We start from the raw sequence: 17,605 nt of genomic DNA, 5'->3' as shown, positions 1-17,605 counted from the left end.
TGCTCACTATAACAATGCATTCGTAATTATTTCTGTTTAAATAAGTTCTCTTGGTTCTTGACTGGATAGTTAACTTCAAAACATAGTTCCATGTTAAAGTGTGACAAGGATTATTAGTAACGTGAAGTGAAAGATTTTATGGCAAAGACTAAGTTAAAAGCAGATTATCTCTCAATAAACGATTTTACATGTGAAATGTGGTGCAATCCTTTCCCTTTCTAGTACGCAGAGTTTCAACTTCAACGCAATTATCATGTAGTATACGTCGGTAAGGAATGCTAAAATTTTTCTCAAGGTTAGCGTCTATGTTATTTTTCGCTGAGCCAGCCGGCATACGTGGCTGCCTGCGGTGCAGGTCATTGTCTGCCTCTTTGTTGGCGCGCGTCTTTATTGGGATTTGGAGGTCTAACTTCTACAAATTCACCTTGTCGAGAGGGCCGTGCCCTGTTTGAATCCCGGCACTTCTGTTGAAATTCAGGTCTGTCGTTATGATTGTATCGTCTCTCGTCATGTCGGTAGTTCCTGTAGCTTCTTTCTTGTCGGTTAAGTGGTGGAGAACTTCTCCCTGAATTATCACTGCACGGTGGACCATTGCGTCTGAAGTTATTCTGTCTCCCGTGATAATAGTTCTGGTTGCCATATTGTGAGATTCTATGATTGTCTCTGTCACATTCATTACTATGGAAATGCGATCTTTCTCTGTAATTATTACTACTCTGCCAACGGTTGTCATATGGGCGGTGTCTGTTTTGGTCACGATTTGTGTTGTGAGAATAGCCTTGTTGTGTCCAGTTATTATTTCTTTCATTGCGGAATTGCGACGGATGTGACCTGTAAGTGTTGTGTTCCTGTTTTCGCGTTCCGTGATTGTCAGTGTCAATTTCTAATTCTTGTAAGAGTCCGTGAAAAGCTTCAATGTCGTCTTTGCAACGCCCTGCCAAAATAATATTTCTTAAATGTTCAGGCAATTTCATTAAGCAAATGCGGATGAGTTCTGAAGGGCTGTATGGGTTTGAAAGATATTGATTCTTATGCAACATGACTCCAAAATATTTGACAAGACTGGAAAATTCAGATTGTTCAAAGTGTTTCATCATCATGATGCTATGTTTTACTCGGTCTTGTGTAACTTGAGACCAATATGCTGAGAGGAAGGCATGATAAAATTCTCCTTCACTGTGACAATCGTGAAAGACCGATCGCATTCTTACAGCTGGTTCATTCTCTAAGTAGCCACACATAAATTCTAATTTGTACTGCAATGACCAGTTGGGAGGAAAACAATGAGAGAATTGATGAATCCATGCTCGTGGATGAATGTCGTTGCCAGAATTCTTAAATGTTTTGAATTTACGTGTAGTAATGAACAGCTTATAGTCAAAATTATCGTGTCGGCGAGTCGCACATCGCTCATTGTTACTTCGTTTAGGCGGTTCCATCTCAAAATTCAATGCGCCTTGCCAATTTCTTTCATAATTTCCGAAGTGTCCTGTATTATTATTTTGTGGTTGTTCCGTATTTCTATGTCCCTCTTCCCGTACTGGAGCGCGAGTGTCCTCTGAAATATGTAATTCTTGTATTACTTGTGCCAACTGATCTTGTACTTCCCGGGTTTCTCTTTTGTACTGTGTATTGATTTGATTTTGATTTTGTTTGAATTTTCTAATTTGTTCATACTCTTCAGTGAAAGCTACAGGTCTTATGTCATTCAGATCATCTACCTTTGTAGATAAGTTAGTGAACTGATCTGAAAGATCGGCTACTTTATCCGATAGTGAAATTATTTCCTCTGTGTGTTTTTCTGAACCAAGTTTCATAGTGTCCATTTGTGTTGAAATCGTATATACTGTGTCCTTTAAGTTTTCCTGAGTTTTTGCAAGTTGCGTAACCGAATTGGTAGATGGAACTGAGTCAGTTTTAGCTTGCAAGGTCTCATGATTTTCATGAACAATAATTTGCAGTTCTTTTATGGCTGCTTCGTGATTCTGTAATGCATTTTCATGCCGCGAAAAAATAGGTTGAAAATGCTCACAAATTTGTGTTTTTACCTCATTACAGGCTTTTTGACATTTCGATTCAATGTTATGTAACTCAGTAGTTAAACCTTCACGTGTTTGTTCAAGTGTGATGTCTAACTTTTGAAGCTTTTGCTGTGTTTGTCTCTGATTTTGTTCCATTTGTTGCATTAATTGCAATAATAATGTATTACTGTCTGGAATGTGTTTCTCTATGCTTTTTGGCAGTGCATTTTCACCGGCAACATACACGTTTTGACAAGTAGAAAATGTGTCTTGACTCACTGCCTATTAGCTTCTGTCTCGGGTTCTTCGGCCGACGTTCATCTAATGATTTTTCTGACGTTTCGCCAGCACGAGTGGCTGGCATTGTCAAAGCTTCACCCTCCATTGCCGGTGGTGAACTGGAGGCGAGCTCGCGGCCGCAGACTATATGTACCTGGCGCGCCAACGTCCGAGGGCTTCTCCGCGGTCATTTCCGGTGCGGTTCTCCTCTTGCTACCTGCGACGGTCGTTCGCTGCAGTACGGGAAGCCAGGATCCGTTTACCTTAAGGCTTTCCTCTTGCTTGTTGAAACTGTTCGCGTGTTTTTGGATTTCTACAGCTTCTCTGAACAAGCGCGTGTGATAGTGCTTCTCTACAGCCAGAACTTCCGTGTCGGCGAATTTTATTACGTGGTCGGTCTCATTCAGTACGTGCTCTGCCACGGCCGATTTCTCCACCTGCCCCAACCTGCAATGTCGCTTATGCTCTTTGATCCTGGTGTTAATGGATCGACCAGTCATTCCGACATAAACTTTTCCGCATGTGCAAGGTATACGGTATATTCCCGACATTGTAAGTGGGTCTCTTTTCTCCTTCGCCGATCTAAGACACTCTTTGATCTTCCTTGTCGGTTTGAAAATCGTCTTTACGCTGTGTTTGCGCAAACGTCAGAAAAATCATTAGATGAACGTCGGCCGAAGAACCCGAGACAGAAGCCAATAGGCAGTTTGTCAACAAGTGGCCACGAAAGCCTTAACAATTTTGTCTTGACTCATTTGAGAAAACAGTGAGGACCCAAAACCTGAATCTACAGTATTTGCAAGATTGTGCCCTGTCATTTCGGATTCCTGAGGCGAGCTGTTGCCGACCGATCGATCGATAATGCTTCCCTGTTCACTAATTGTTTCACTGCCTACACCATTATTTGCAGCCCACTCCATTTCCCTATGCACAATTAGCAAATTACTACATTGAACATTAGTTAATTCATTACTCTGCGGCGCTAACACACTGCTTTCGTCCTCACCGTCATTTCTCAGTTTACTTTGAAGCCTAGTATTACGTTTTTGACACACCATTGTCACAATATTTCACACGACAACACAGAAAAGCACAATTTGAAGAGCAAAATAACAAAACACATTAACATAGCATTGAAAATAATATCTAGTTAATTGCAAGTGCAGCTGCGAAATACTTGGTGCAAATCTACATGCATGCCACAACTGTGTTCGACAATGAAAAACTACAACTACAAAGGAAATTCTCTCTATAATTACGCGCTAGCAATAAACGAAAGCTACACTAGTTACACAAACTAAAAGAAAAAATCAGAAGATTCCAGTGAGGTATCCTCGGCTAAGTGTCGACATACACTCCTGGAAGTTGAAATAAGAACACCGTGAATTCATTGTCCCAGGAAGGGGAAACTTTATTGACACATTCCTGGGGTCAGATACATCACATGATCACACTGACAGAACCACAGGCACATAGACACAGGCAACAGAGCATGCACAATGTCAGCACTAGTACAGTGTATATCCACATTTCGCAGCAATGCAGGCTGCTATTCTTCCATGGAGACGATCGTAGAGATGCTGGATGTAGTCCTGTGGAACGGCTTGCCATGCCATTTCCACCTGGCGCCTCAGTTGGACCAGCGTTCGTGCTGGACGTGCAGACCGCGTGAGACGACGCTTCATCCAGTCCCAAACATGCTCAATGGGGGACAGATCCGGAGATCTTGCTGGCCAGGGTAGTTGACTTACACCTTCTAGAGCACGTTGGGTGGCACGGGATACATGCGGACGTGCATTGTCCTGTTGGAACAGCAAGTTCCCTTGCCGGTCTAGGAATGGTAGAACGATGGGTTCGATGACGGTTTGGATGTACCGTGCACTATTCAGTGTCCCCTCGACGATCACCAGTGGTGTACGGCCAGTGTAGGAGATCGCTCCCCACACCATGATGCCGGGTGTTGGCCCTGTGTGCCTCGGTCGTATGCAGTCCTGATTGTGGCGCTCACCTGCACGGCGCCAAACACGCATACGACCATCATTGGCACCAAGGCAGAAGCGACTCTCATCGCTGAAGACGACAGGTCTCCATTCGTCCCTCCATTCACGCCTGTCGCGACACCACTGGAGGCGGGCTGCACGATGTTGGGGCGTGAGCGGAAGACGGCCTAACGGTGTGCGGGACCGTAGCCCAGCTTCATGGAGACGGTTGCGAACGGTCCTCGCCGATACCCCAGGAGCAACAGTGTCCCTAATTTGCTGGGAAGTGTCGGTGCGGTCCCCTACGGCACTGCGTAGGATCCTACGGTCTTGGCGTGCATGCGTCCGTCGCTGCGGTCCGGTCCCAGGTCGACGGGCACGTGCACCTTCCGCCGACCACTGGCGACAACATCGATGTACTGTGGAGACCTCACGCCCCACGTGTTGAGCAATTCGGCGGTACGTCCACCCGGCCTCCCGCATGCCCACTATACGCCCTCGCTCAAAGTCCGTCAGCTGCACATACGGTTCACGTCCACGCTGTCGCGGCATGCTACCAGTGTTAAAGACTGCGATGGAGCTCCGTATGCCACGGCAAACTGGCTGACACTGACGGCGGCGGTGCACAAATGCTGCGCAGCTAGCGCCATTCGACGGCCAACACCGCGGTTCCTGGTGTGTCCGCTGTGCCGTGCGTGTGATCATTGCTTGTACAGCCCTCTCGCAGTGTCCGGAGCAAGTATGGTGGGTCTGACACACCGGTGTCAATGTGTTCTTTTTTCCATTTCCAGGAGTGTATGAAACGTCCCCTTTGAACAATTATACAGGACTGTGCTTAAACTGATGGCTCTGAGCACTATGGGACTTAACTACTGAGGTCATCAGTCCCCTAGAACTTAGAACTACTTAAACCTAACTAACCTAAGGACATCACACACATCCATGCCCTAGGCAGGATTCGAACCTGCGACCGTAGCGGTCACGCGGTTCCAAACTGACGCGCTTAGAACCGCACGGCCACACCGGCCGGCGCTTAAACTGACACACAATATTTTTAGCGCAACGCAATCTGACTTTCAATAATCCCTACAAAAGAATGGCCCTGACTAACATTAACATATAGCTTTCACAAATCACTTACCTTACAAAAATCTTCGTTGCTCGAACTACTGCAATACAGCGAGCGCCACTACTGCCAGCTAAATAGAAGATTCAAACTACGGAAGGCACTAACTACTGATAGGCATAGTTAGCAAATGAAAGATTTTAATAGAGAACAAACAATGTATTTACCTTAATAGTGTTGAAAAATCATAATATACATAGCAGTTCATGACATCCAGTCTTACAAATTTCAAAACTCCGCCATTTCTCTCCCCACATCCACCACTGCTGGCGGCTCACCTCCAACTGCACAACGCTACGCGCTGTTAATATCCAGCTGCCCAACACTACAATGGCAGACAACAATGCAAACTAGCCATAGACTGCACACAGCACAGCCAGTGATTTTCATACAGAGCGCTACGTGGCGTTACCAATAAGAAAACCTAAACAGCCTACTTACACGTGTATGCACCGCAGTGCACGTCACCAACTGTGACTGATAATGTTCGAATAACCGATGAGTCTGATCACGTGTCGGCAGGGTGCGACAGGCCGTCAAACTCTGGCCGACCTCTGTAGGCCCTTCCCAGACGGACGGCAAGATGTCGAAGTAACAATAATATTGGATACAGGGGCAGGGTGCAGCTAATAAAGAATCAGGTGCAGGAGAGACTGCCCTGGAAAACGAGGCCATACTGTGCTCATTCCTTGTGGTCAAAAATCTTACAGTACCTTGCATCCTGGGCCTTGACGCGCTTAGGGAATTGAAGGCAAAAATTGACCTCTCCCGAGCCAGATGCACCGTAACCTTTCTAAACAGACAAATTGATCTGACATTAATGAGGACTCAGGACGCGTATGTTAACTACTGCCGGAACGTCAGAGTAAGTTTACGGGATGCTGACGCGTTGAATCGCAACAACTGTGTTGTAAATCAAGACAGCAGCGAACCGGAACACGGTTGGGAACGGCGAAATGCTATTATTAAACAATATATTGCATCAAAAGTAGCCGAATCTTCGTACCTGAGCCTGTCACAGCAGTCTGACATGAGCGTAGCGCTGAACCAATTTGTACAAGTGTTTTCAGAAAAACCAGGGATAATAAAAGACATGCAAGTAAAACCTCACCAAACTTTCTGCCGTGCCTCCTACTCAATATCGTGGTCGAAAAGACAAACCGTGGAGACAGAAATTCAGAGAACGTTGCGGTGGCAAATAATAGAACCGTCAACATCACCATCTAGTAGCCCGCTGTTAGCGGTTACAAAAACAGACGGCAGCGTTCGGCTGGTGTTGGACGCGCGGGATATTAATAATTTAATAATACCTGTTCGGACCCGGCCGGAAAATACTGAGGAACGAATTCAGGAATTTCAAGGTGCAAGGTACGTAACAAGCCTGGATTTAAAACGTTCGTACTGGCAGGTCCGGTTAACCCCAAAGTCAGGAAAATATACCGCGTTTATATTCGCCGGTAGAAGCTATAAATTTCGAGTTCTACCATTTGGGCCGAATATAAGTGCGGGCGTGGTCATTGCAGCTCTGGACACCTTGTAGGACCTGACCTTCTCGAAAAGGTAACGGTGTATGTCGATGACATTCTCATCGCCACAGAAACCTGGTCTGAGCACATCGAGATTTTGTTCCGCGTGCTGGCAAGATTTACAGCCGTCGGGGTTACTGCCAACCTCGAAAAGCCAAAATTTGGCCGGCAAGAAATAAAGTTCTTAGGACATATTATTTCTCCGGTGGGGATTCTACCTAACGCGAACAAGCTGAAGGAGATAGAGGAGATGCCGTACCCCAAGATGAAAAGGGAATGGAAAGCATTCCTTGGAATGGCCTCCTTTTTAGGCGGTTTTTACCGGCGCAGTTGTTAAACAGTGAGGACTTACTAGGTCTGCTTAGAAAGAATCAGCCGTGGAATTTTAAGGAAGAATGCAAGAGAGCCTACAACCAAATTAAAGCGGCATTAGTGAATGCAGAAATCCTACACCATCCTGACATGTTACGACATTTCTATCTAGCAACAGACGCATGTTTTTGCGGGCTGGGATGTTGTTTATTCCTGCCAGCAAACAGAAGATAATAGGATTTGCCAGCGGAGTGTTAAATTCATGTGAGCGGCCCTATTCTGCAACTGAATTAGAGGCGCTTGCAGTAATTTGGGTCTTGAAGAAATTTCACTACTATGTATATGGCAAAAGAGTCATAATCTTGTGCGACCACCAGGCGCTGAGCTATGTGCTTATGTGCGGTTTGTTGCACAAGCGACTCACGAGGTGAATTTTAGCTCTACAGGACTATGATTTTCAAATCAGAGCTGTGAAAGGATCGGACAATGTTGTGGTACACGAGTTGTCTAGATTACCCAGAGCGTTACCAGAATTTGCAGGGCTTGTAGGACAATCTACAGAATTTAAAATCTTGGTACTGGGTGATCCATCCGGCGGAACAAATGTGCATATGTGTCGAGAGATCGCACACATGCAGCATGATGATCCGTTGTGGTGTAGAATAATGGATTCTTTAAGCAATGATCCATACGGGGAACTTGCCAAATTATATATGACACAAAATGATATTTTGCACCACCGAAGGACTGAATCATCTGAAAACTGGTGTGTGTAACCAACACAGTCAGTAGTACACACATGATTCTTGGGGACGCTTCGACGGACAGAAATGCGCAGACCTATTGTCTAGGTACTGCCACTTCTCAAACTTACATCGTAAGGTGATGGCTCTAGTGAGAACTTGCCTTATTTGTCAAAAGACAAACCGTGCACTCGTAGCGCGAGACACGAGCTACACTCAATAGTGCCGACAGCACAAGCACATATTGTTGCTGTTGATGTGACAGGACCCTTGCCGATAGCAAGACGCGGGTTAAAGTATTTGTAGCAGCCTTGGACATTTTTTCAAAACATTTGAAGTTGTATCCTACAAAAATGTCTACCACAAAAGCAATAGTCAAGAAAATGGTATCATATTACATACCGAACGTCGGAAAGCCGATGACCTTATTAACTGACAATGCAACTTATTTTAAAAGTCACGACTGGAAAGTGTTTATTTGGGAACATAACATCAAGCATGTTTGTGTGTCATCGCATAACCCGAGCGCGAACCCTGTGGAACGTTGCTTCCGCGACTTCAACAGGTTTGTCCGCGCATATGCGGCAAATCGTCAAAAGAACTGGATTGAGTTAGTACCTCAATTCGAGAAAATACTTAATAATATACCCCATGAATCCACTGGGTGCACACCAAGTGAACTCATGACACAGGATTCACCCGACGAGGAGTGGTTAAACCGATTCACCAGACAAGGAGTGGTTAAACCCTTTGCCACAAATTCCACGAGTTGTAAACAGAGAGCAGAAGCTACAGCAAGCCCTGTGTTGTGTACATAGTTCAGCGTAGTCAGCGCGTACACAACTTTCCCACTAGAGCGCGCCCCACTGAGCACAACAGCGCAGGCGCAGCGCTCGTCCATCTCTGCACTATGGGATGGCGCTGCCATAGAGACGGACCAAATTCTGCTTACGCCGATCCGCGTATTAATATGTAATGCAGCCAATGAGATTGCTGCTAACGTAGAACCTTTTCTCCTCATGGATCACACTCGCGCAGTGATACATGAATGCGCGAGGTATTATAACGAGTGTACAGACCTCCGATTAGTGAGTCTGCACCAGTCTGCATTTGTCTGTACCAGTCTGTACGAGTTCTACATTTGTCTGTACCAGTCTATAGTCAAGTTTCAGTCTGCACCTAATAAGATTACCATATTCCTGTACATAGCCATGAAGATAAATACTGTATATAGACATTTTTGTGAAGTATCAGAGATATATGTGAGAATAAGATTAACGTACCAATACCAAAGGAACTTCAGATTGTCAACTGTAAATAGCATCCAGAACCAAGTTAAAAATGGTTCAAATGGCTCTGAGCACTATGGGACTTAACATCTATGGTCATCAGTCCCCTAGAACTTAGAACTACTTAAACCTAACTAACCTAAGGACAACACACAACACCCAGCCATCATGAGGCAGAGAAAATCCCTGACCCCGCCGGGAATCGAACCCGGGAACCCGGGCGCGGGAAGCGAGAACGCTACCGCACGACCACGAGATCAGAACCAAGTTAAGTAATTTTTATGCTCGTTATTATTTTAATAAATGTTTATGAAAATTAATCAAGTTCTGTTTAAAGTTGGTCACCGTCAATCTGCTACGCGAAGTGTGCAAGTGGCATTTCTATCATATGACCTAACGGCAGAAGATAAACATGGCACGATAAGACCATAAGACATATTGCTGACACTCGCCTACTTTGTTAGAGCGACAAGTCAAATAATCTGATGGTGTGTGTACTGAAGGTCTTACAGTACGCACACCACACCCTGCTCACAATGCACCACAATGCAACCATTAAGAAGAGGAAGTAGGATCGCACATTAAATAAACTCTACCTGTACGACAGAGAAGACTTGGTGATGCTCAAGAGTCATCCCAAGTCCTCGAGTATCAAAAAAGTCAACAGAAAAAATGGCTCTGAGCACTCTGGGACTCAACTGCTGAGGTCATTAGTCCCCTAGAACTTAGAACTAATTAAACCTAACTAACCTAAGGACATCACAAACATCCATGCCCGAGGCAGGATTCGAACCTGCGACCGTAGCGGTCTTGCGGTTCCAGACTGCAGCGCCTTTAACCGCACGGCCACTTCGGCCGGCTATCAACAGAAAGTGACAACTCTTGTATACAGGACCACTTTGGATTTTAGAGAAACCACATGATGGGTGTTACCTGCTGGCACATCCGGACACAGGAAAAATAAGAGGGTTGTTCCCACACAAGGACTTAAAACCGTTTATATCCAGTGATACTTAAGGGTATAAGTCTAAAATGTGTAGTGTGTAAAGGTAGATGTATGTTGTATGGCTAGTTAGTAAGATTTATTTCATGTTTATTTGATTTTATACTTGTGCTTGTTAGATATAGAGTGGTTGCTAAGTGTATGTATGAGTGAGTTGTGACAGAAGGAGAATACTGCACTTAAACAAGTGCCATGACAGAAAAGAGATTATCAAATGAATCTGCGTAAGGACGCTCTGTACAGGATAAACCTTGAAAAGGGAAGAAGCATTGTGCGTGTTCGGACGCGCACATTAACAGTGAATCGCCGTACAAACGCGAGAATCCGCGTAATAAAAAATTTCAAACAGAATAATTTCTCTTAACTTCCACACTGATTCCAGCTTGAAGGCGCTTGCAGGTACACCAGCGCACAAGGAAGGCAGCTGCAAACGCAACAATGACAAAAGTTTCTGAATCAGTGTTGAATGAATAAATAATACACATTTCATAAAACCTACTGAACTCACGGGTCCACTATGAACAACTAGTCAACACTTTAAATAAGAGGTGAACTAATTGTACCATATACATAAATAATATTAACATGTAAAATGGAAAGCATATTTATTATGTGAGTCTAGTAAAATCCAATAAACCATGTTCCAATTTAAAAGTGACTATTCGAATGCTCAAATAGTGAAGAGACGGATAAACTGAACTATGAATTGGAACGACATAAAAGTGTGAACAGTTAACTGTGCAAGAACACAACATGTGTGACTGTCTTTGACAGTGGAAGACTGTTCTGAAAGTATGGTGAACAAAAGGAAATTTAGATGTGAAACATGATAGACATTCACAGAGTGGATAAATGTTTCTGCAAAGGAGTGAGACTTCTGATAAACAGAGCCATAGCAGTGGACTGAAAATACGTTATAGGTAGCGCACAGCGAACTGTGGTTTCTGGACCAGCAGATGCACGCTAGGAGCGATGCAGGTCAAGTGGTATGAAGCAAAATGTGTCACCATGACATACTCAACTGAACACTCACCATAGTGACAGTGAGTACTGCGATCAACTTACCTTAAAACTACAGTTATGTTAAATCAGTGTAAAATGTGTGAGTTCGAATCAGAACTTATTTAAAGACCTGGAACTCGTTCATTCGTACATTCTTACAATGCATTCCATAAACAGTAAACACGAGTGACTGAAGTGTTTGGGAAACTAATGACTTTTCTTCCAACACTTAAAGCAGGTATATTTACTTTATTATGCTGATGAACTGATACTCGGTGAAATGTTTACATGTTGCGTGACGCAGCGAGCGATCGGCGGTTGTCCTGTCCGTGCAGCGGGCGCAGTGCCCCGCCCACCGACTGGCAGCTGTTCGCGCCTACGTCGCCGCTTGGGCCAATGAACCGTGCCGGCTGCAACAAACTGCCACTTTCACTACTTGTTCAAAATCTGAAGTTGGTACACTAATAACAGCAGCCCTTTAAGAACCCGTTTCAGATTTACTTATGCAATTAAGTAAAAGTGATAAGACATGATAATATCCCTGAGAGATAGAAGCATGCTCTAACAAAACAAAATTCACCTGATAAATTAATATATATATATACGCACGTAATACCAGGCCCAAAATTCTGACGTCACTAATTTTTCTACATTATGTTCTATATTTTTCCAGACGACAAACTATGAATGAAAACTACTGTTTGCAGAAAGAAAATAAAAACCAAATGATGATGCTGAAAGATCAACAAAATAGTAGAAAAGTAAAGCTGCGTTTTGGTCAAGGCGGATCCCATCCGAAAATAAATCTATGTTAGCTACGTTTTGTATGCAGCAATTAACGACCAACATGCACTAATCACAAAACCACAGCGACCCCTATTTTTCATCGCAAAGTATTCGAATTTCGCAGGGTATCTTACTTAAAGTCGATATATCACAACAATTATTTCCACTAACGAAATCGTAGGCTGATGTCGGCGAATGAGGCTTTGAGGAGCCAGAGAATTACGTTTTTTATCGTATATTGTCTGTAAAATCGTTTGACAAAGACTTATGAGCAGCTAGCGCGTGCACGCATCCCTATCTGCACTGTAGTCGAAGCGAGCAGAGAATGTTTTTTTTTCATGACGAACGAAGTGCGCAACTTAGTAGGTGGCCACAAACTGAGGCTGTTTTCCCTTTAGAACAGAGGGAAAACTCGTCCAGAACTGGTGATCAAGAATGCGCTCCTGTGCAGGGACCAACTTACCTTGCGCGAGCAAGTCTTAAGTCTTGCTTACATTAGCAAGTGCAATGTCATACCTGTCTCTTTGGTGCCTTTACCATTCCGAAAGCCAAACTGACAGTCATCTAACATATCTTGAAATTTCTTTTCCATTCTTCTGTATATGTTTGTCAGCAGCTGGGATGAATGAGAGAGAGGCTAAACTGATTGTACGGTGGTTGAAAGGTTTTCTGCAGCCGTTTCACCTCATATTCCCTCCTCTAGTTGTCTTTATTAGCATAAGGAATATATTTTTCCGAACGTTTGATGGTGTGTCTCCAGTATCACAGATTCTACAAGCTATTGCCCACTCACATTAATGTGGCCACCTGTCAAAAGCCTTGATAACCACCATTTGCTGCGCTTATCGCTACGAGGCACGCAGGAAGAGAATCAGTGAGGTTCTGGAAGGTACTGACACGGATGTGAAGCCATTCCAGCTCCAGTGCCTTGGCCAGCTGCGGGAGGGTACTCGGCTAAGGAGCCATGATTTGAGTAGCCCATTCGAGATGATCCCGCCGATTCTCGATTGGGTTTAAATTCAAGGAGTTTGGTGACCAGCTGAGTACGGTGAACTCATGCTCGTGGTCTTCGAACAATGCACGTACACTGCGATCTGTGTGACACGTTGCGTTGTCCTGCTAGTAGAAGCCATCGCGCCGAGGAAAGACGAACTGCATGTTGGGGTGGACATCGCCATGTGGAGATACATACTTGTGTTGATTCATTGTGTCCTACAGAACGAAGAGATGACCCAGGGAATGCCACGAAAACATTCAAAAATGGTTCAAATGGCTCTGAGCACTATGGGACTTAACATCTTAGGTCATCAGTCCCCTAGAACTTAGAACTACTTAAACCTAACTAACCTAAGGACATCACACACATCCATGCCCGAGACGGGATTCGAACCTGCGACCGTAACAGTCCCGCGGTTCCGGACTGAAGCGCCTAGAACCGCACGGCCAATGCGGCCGGCGAAAACATTCCCCAGACCATAACGCTTCGACTGATGTTGCAGGATGTTTGCTTTTAGACGTTTCACACCATACACGCCATGGGTCATCTCTCCAGTGGAGCATAAAACGTGATTCATCTGAAAAAGCCACCTGTCGCCAGTCAGTGAAAGTTCAGATGTGGTTCTGCGGTGCAAACTGCAGCCTTCGTCACCAATGAACAAGAGTCAGAGTTGGTGATTGTGTCACTTGCTGCCCATATGCAGCAACGTTCGCTGAACAATCATTGAGGAGACACTGTTGATAGCCTCTTGATTCATCTGGGCGGTCAATTGCTCAACAGCTGCGCGTCTAGTAGCCCGTCCACTTCTCCGCAGCCATCGTTCATCCTTTCATCTGTGGACCGTGGTACACCATAGTTGCCTCGCCGCCCGTTTTGGATAGCGCCATTTTGCCACATACGGTATACTCTAACCGCTGCGGCAGCCAAATAGTTTATAAAGTTAGCCGTTTCCGAAATGCCTAAAACATTGGCCCGAAATGCAATAATCATGCCTTTATGGGTGTCTTATAAATAACTATTTCCGCATTACGACAACGACCGCACTGCTTTCAGCACTCCCCCCGAAACGCTTTTTATAACCTCCATTACTAGTGCTGCACCCGCCATGTGTGAGTGGTTATTGCACGTTTTCGTCCAACAAAGGCCATGGCCACATTAACTTCACTGGACCGTGTAACTGAAACTGTCATCTGATTATCAGTTCCCACAATAATAATAAAAATTCTGTAGGAATTTTATCTACGCGTTCTGCCTTACTTGTCTGCAAGTCTTTCAAAGCTCTCGTTGACTAATTCTGGATCCACATAGGCTTAAATATCGACTGTATGTATACTACGGAATGTTAGCAAAGTGATTACAAATTCTCGTTACCCTTGGTACTGGTCAAAGATTACGTAACAGTACAAAGGATTTTATAGCGCGGAATAAGAATCTTTGCTACATGGCTTTGCTGGCATGACTCGGTGGTCGCTAAGAAATATATATTTTGCTACCTCCCTTCTAACAGCCCATTCTGTCTTGGATCCTAGTAACCCACAGTTCAATGTACGATGAGGTACTTTTAACGTTTGCAGCAATAAAACAATTATTACCTTAAAGAATATTTTCGCGTATGGTCTTATTGCATTCCTACTAGTTGCGTGATCTTAGTCAGTCAAAAGAAAGAATTTCAAAATTGGAGATTTTAAAGAATCACAAAAACTAATTGTAATGTGAAATGTATTACGTCTTATCTGGGACGGCAGTTGCGAGAGAAGATAATTAAATGCTCATATGAAGCATGGTAGAAAACGTGCCTGCAGCCTTATCCATTAGTTCAGAGATTATCTTTTATTGCAGCAATTTTCAAAAGATTTAATTTCCTGGTAACCGTGTGCCACCATAAATGGCATCCAAAATAATGTTATTTCATCTGTTAAATGCGTATCGCCATTGTAGCATTTCTTCTTCTGTCACATCATCTGACAAGTCTTTGTCCTCGTAGAAGCATTCAGTGTAGTTTTTTCACTTATGTGCTCCCCCTCTGTATTTATCAGTGGAAACCCCATTGCACTCTTAATACTGACGTACATGCTTTTAATACACCGAAAGTTGGGGTGACTTTTCTATATGTCGCATCAATCCTTCGGAAAATCTTTCCTTTTGAGATCACATTTTTCCCGCAGCCATTTCACTTTAGCTTCCCTGCTCATCCTATTTACTTCATTTCCAAGTGACATATTTCTTTTTCCTAAACTTCCCTGAACATTTTTGTATATATTTCTGTCGTCGACCAACTGAAATATTTCATCTGTTACTCATGGTTTCCCGCAGTTACCTTTCTTGCTACTACCTTAGCCCGTCCAACTTCTGTGACTGACCTTTTTAGAGATGTCTATTTCTCTTCAGCTTAACTGCTCACTGTCGTACTCCATATCGCAATATCAACATCTATAGAGAATTTCTAATGAACCCAACAATTCGTCAGTACTATAGTGACCCACATCTTTCCACAGCGGTTCTTCCAGACGATCTTTGTAAACTGCCGCCTAATTTTTATCAACTAAATTACGATCCAGGGCTATTTCTGTTCCTGGGCACGTCTTACAGTCGAATATATTATTTCAGAATATCTCTCTGACTGTGACGTAATGTAGTTAGAATCTTCTTGTATCTTCGTTCCCCTTCACAGCGTACTTGATCTTTTTGTGATATTTGAATAATTTTTTCGCTGTTACCGGATGAAACTTATTACATAATTCAATTAGTTTTTCTCCTCATTTATTTCTGAGCCAGATCCCATATTTTCCCATAATTTTGCCCTATTCCTACCCCTACTACAGTATTTCAGTAGCCTATGACAGAACCAGAGGTTGTACAGAGTTTCAGGGAGAGCGTAAGGGAACAATTGACAGGAATGGGGGAAAGAAATACAGTAGAAGAAGAATGGGTAGTTTTGAGGGATGTAGTAGTGAAGGCAGCAGAGGATCAAATAGGTAAAAAGACGAGGGCTAGTAGAAATCCTTGGGTAACAGAAGAAATATTGAATTTGATGAAAGGAGAAAATATAAAAACGCAGTAAATGACGCAGGCAAAAGGGAATACAAACGTCTCAAAAATGAGATCGACAGGAAGTGCAAAATGGCTAAGCAGGGATGGCTAGAGGACAAATGTAAGGATGTAGAGGCTTATCTCAGTAGGGGTAAGATAGATACTGCCTACAGGAAAATTAAAGAGACCTTTGGAGAAAAGACAACCACTTGTAGGAATATCAAGAGCTCAGATGGAAACCCAGTTCTAACCAAAGAAGGGAAAGCAGAAAGGTGGAAGGAGTATACAGAGGGTCTATACAAGGGCGATGTACTTGAGGACAATATTATGGAAATGGAAGAGGATGTAGATGAAGATGAAATGGGAGATATGATACTGCGTGAAGAGTTTGACAGAGCACTGAAAGACCTGAGTCGAAACAAGGCCCCAGGAGTAGACAACATTCCATTGGAACTACTGACGGCCTTGGGAGAGCCAGTCCTTACAAAACTCTACCATCTGGTGGCCGTTATAAGAGTCGAGGGGCATGAAAGGAAGCAGCGGTTGAGAAGGGAATGAGACAGGGTTGTAGCCTGTCCCCGATGTTATTCAATATGTATATTGAGCAAGCAGTAAAGGAAACAAAATAAAAATTCGGAGTGGGTATTAAAGTCCAGGGAGAAGAAATAAAAACTTTGAGGTTCGCCGATGACGTAATTCTGTCAGAGACAGCAAAGGACTTGGAAGAGCAGCTGAACGGAATGGACAGTGTCTTGAAAGGAGGATATAAGATGAACATCAACAAAAGCAAAACGAGGATAAATGAATGTAGTCGAATTAAGTCGGGTGATGCTGAGGGAATTAGATTAGGAAATGAGAAACTTAAAGTAGTAAAGGAGGTTTGCTATTTGGGAAGCAAAATAACTGATGATGGTCGAAGTAGAGAGGATATAAAATGTAGTCTGGCAATGGCAAGAAAAGCGTTTCTGAAGAAGAGAAATTTGTTAACATCAAGTATAGATTTAAGTGTCAGGGAGTCGTTTCTGAAAGTATTTGTATCGAGTGTAGCCATGTATGGAAGTGAAACATGGACGATAAATAGTTTGGACAAGAAGAGAATAGAAGCTCTTGAAATGTGGTGCTACAGAAGAATGCTGAAGATTAGATGGGTAGATCACATAAGTAATGAGGAGGTATTGAATAGAATTGGGGAGAAGAGGAGTTTGTGGCACAACTTGACAAGAAGGGACCGGTTGGTAGGACATGTTGTGAGGCATCAAGGGATCACAAATTTAGCATTGGAGGGCAGTGTGGAGGGTAAAAATCGTAGAGGGAGACCAAGAGATGAATACATTAAGCAGATTCAGAAGGATGTAGGTTGCAGTAAGTACTGGGAGATGAAGCTTGCACAGGATAGAGTAGATGGAGAGCTGCATCAAACCAGTCTCAGGACTGAAGACAACAACAACAACAACAACAATTAGAACATCATCTATTAAGTACTGAATCACACTCTCTCTATCCTCATCTCTT

This window comes from Schistocerca nitens, chromosome 5, assembly GCF_023898315.1.
Source record: "Schistocerca nitens isolate TAMUIC-IGC-003100 chromosome 5, iqSchNite1.1, whole genome shotgun sequence".
NCBI classification, from domain to species: Eukaryota; Metazoa; Arthropoda; class Insecta; order Orthoptera; family Acrididae; genus Schistocerca; species Schistocerca nitens.
Note: the sequence above shows the minus strand (reverse complement) of the source record.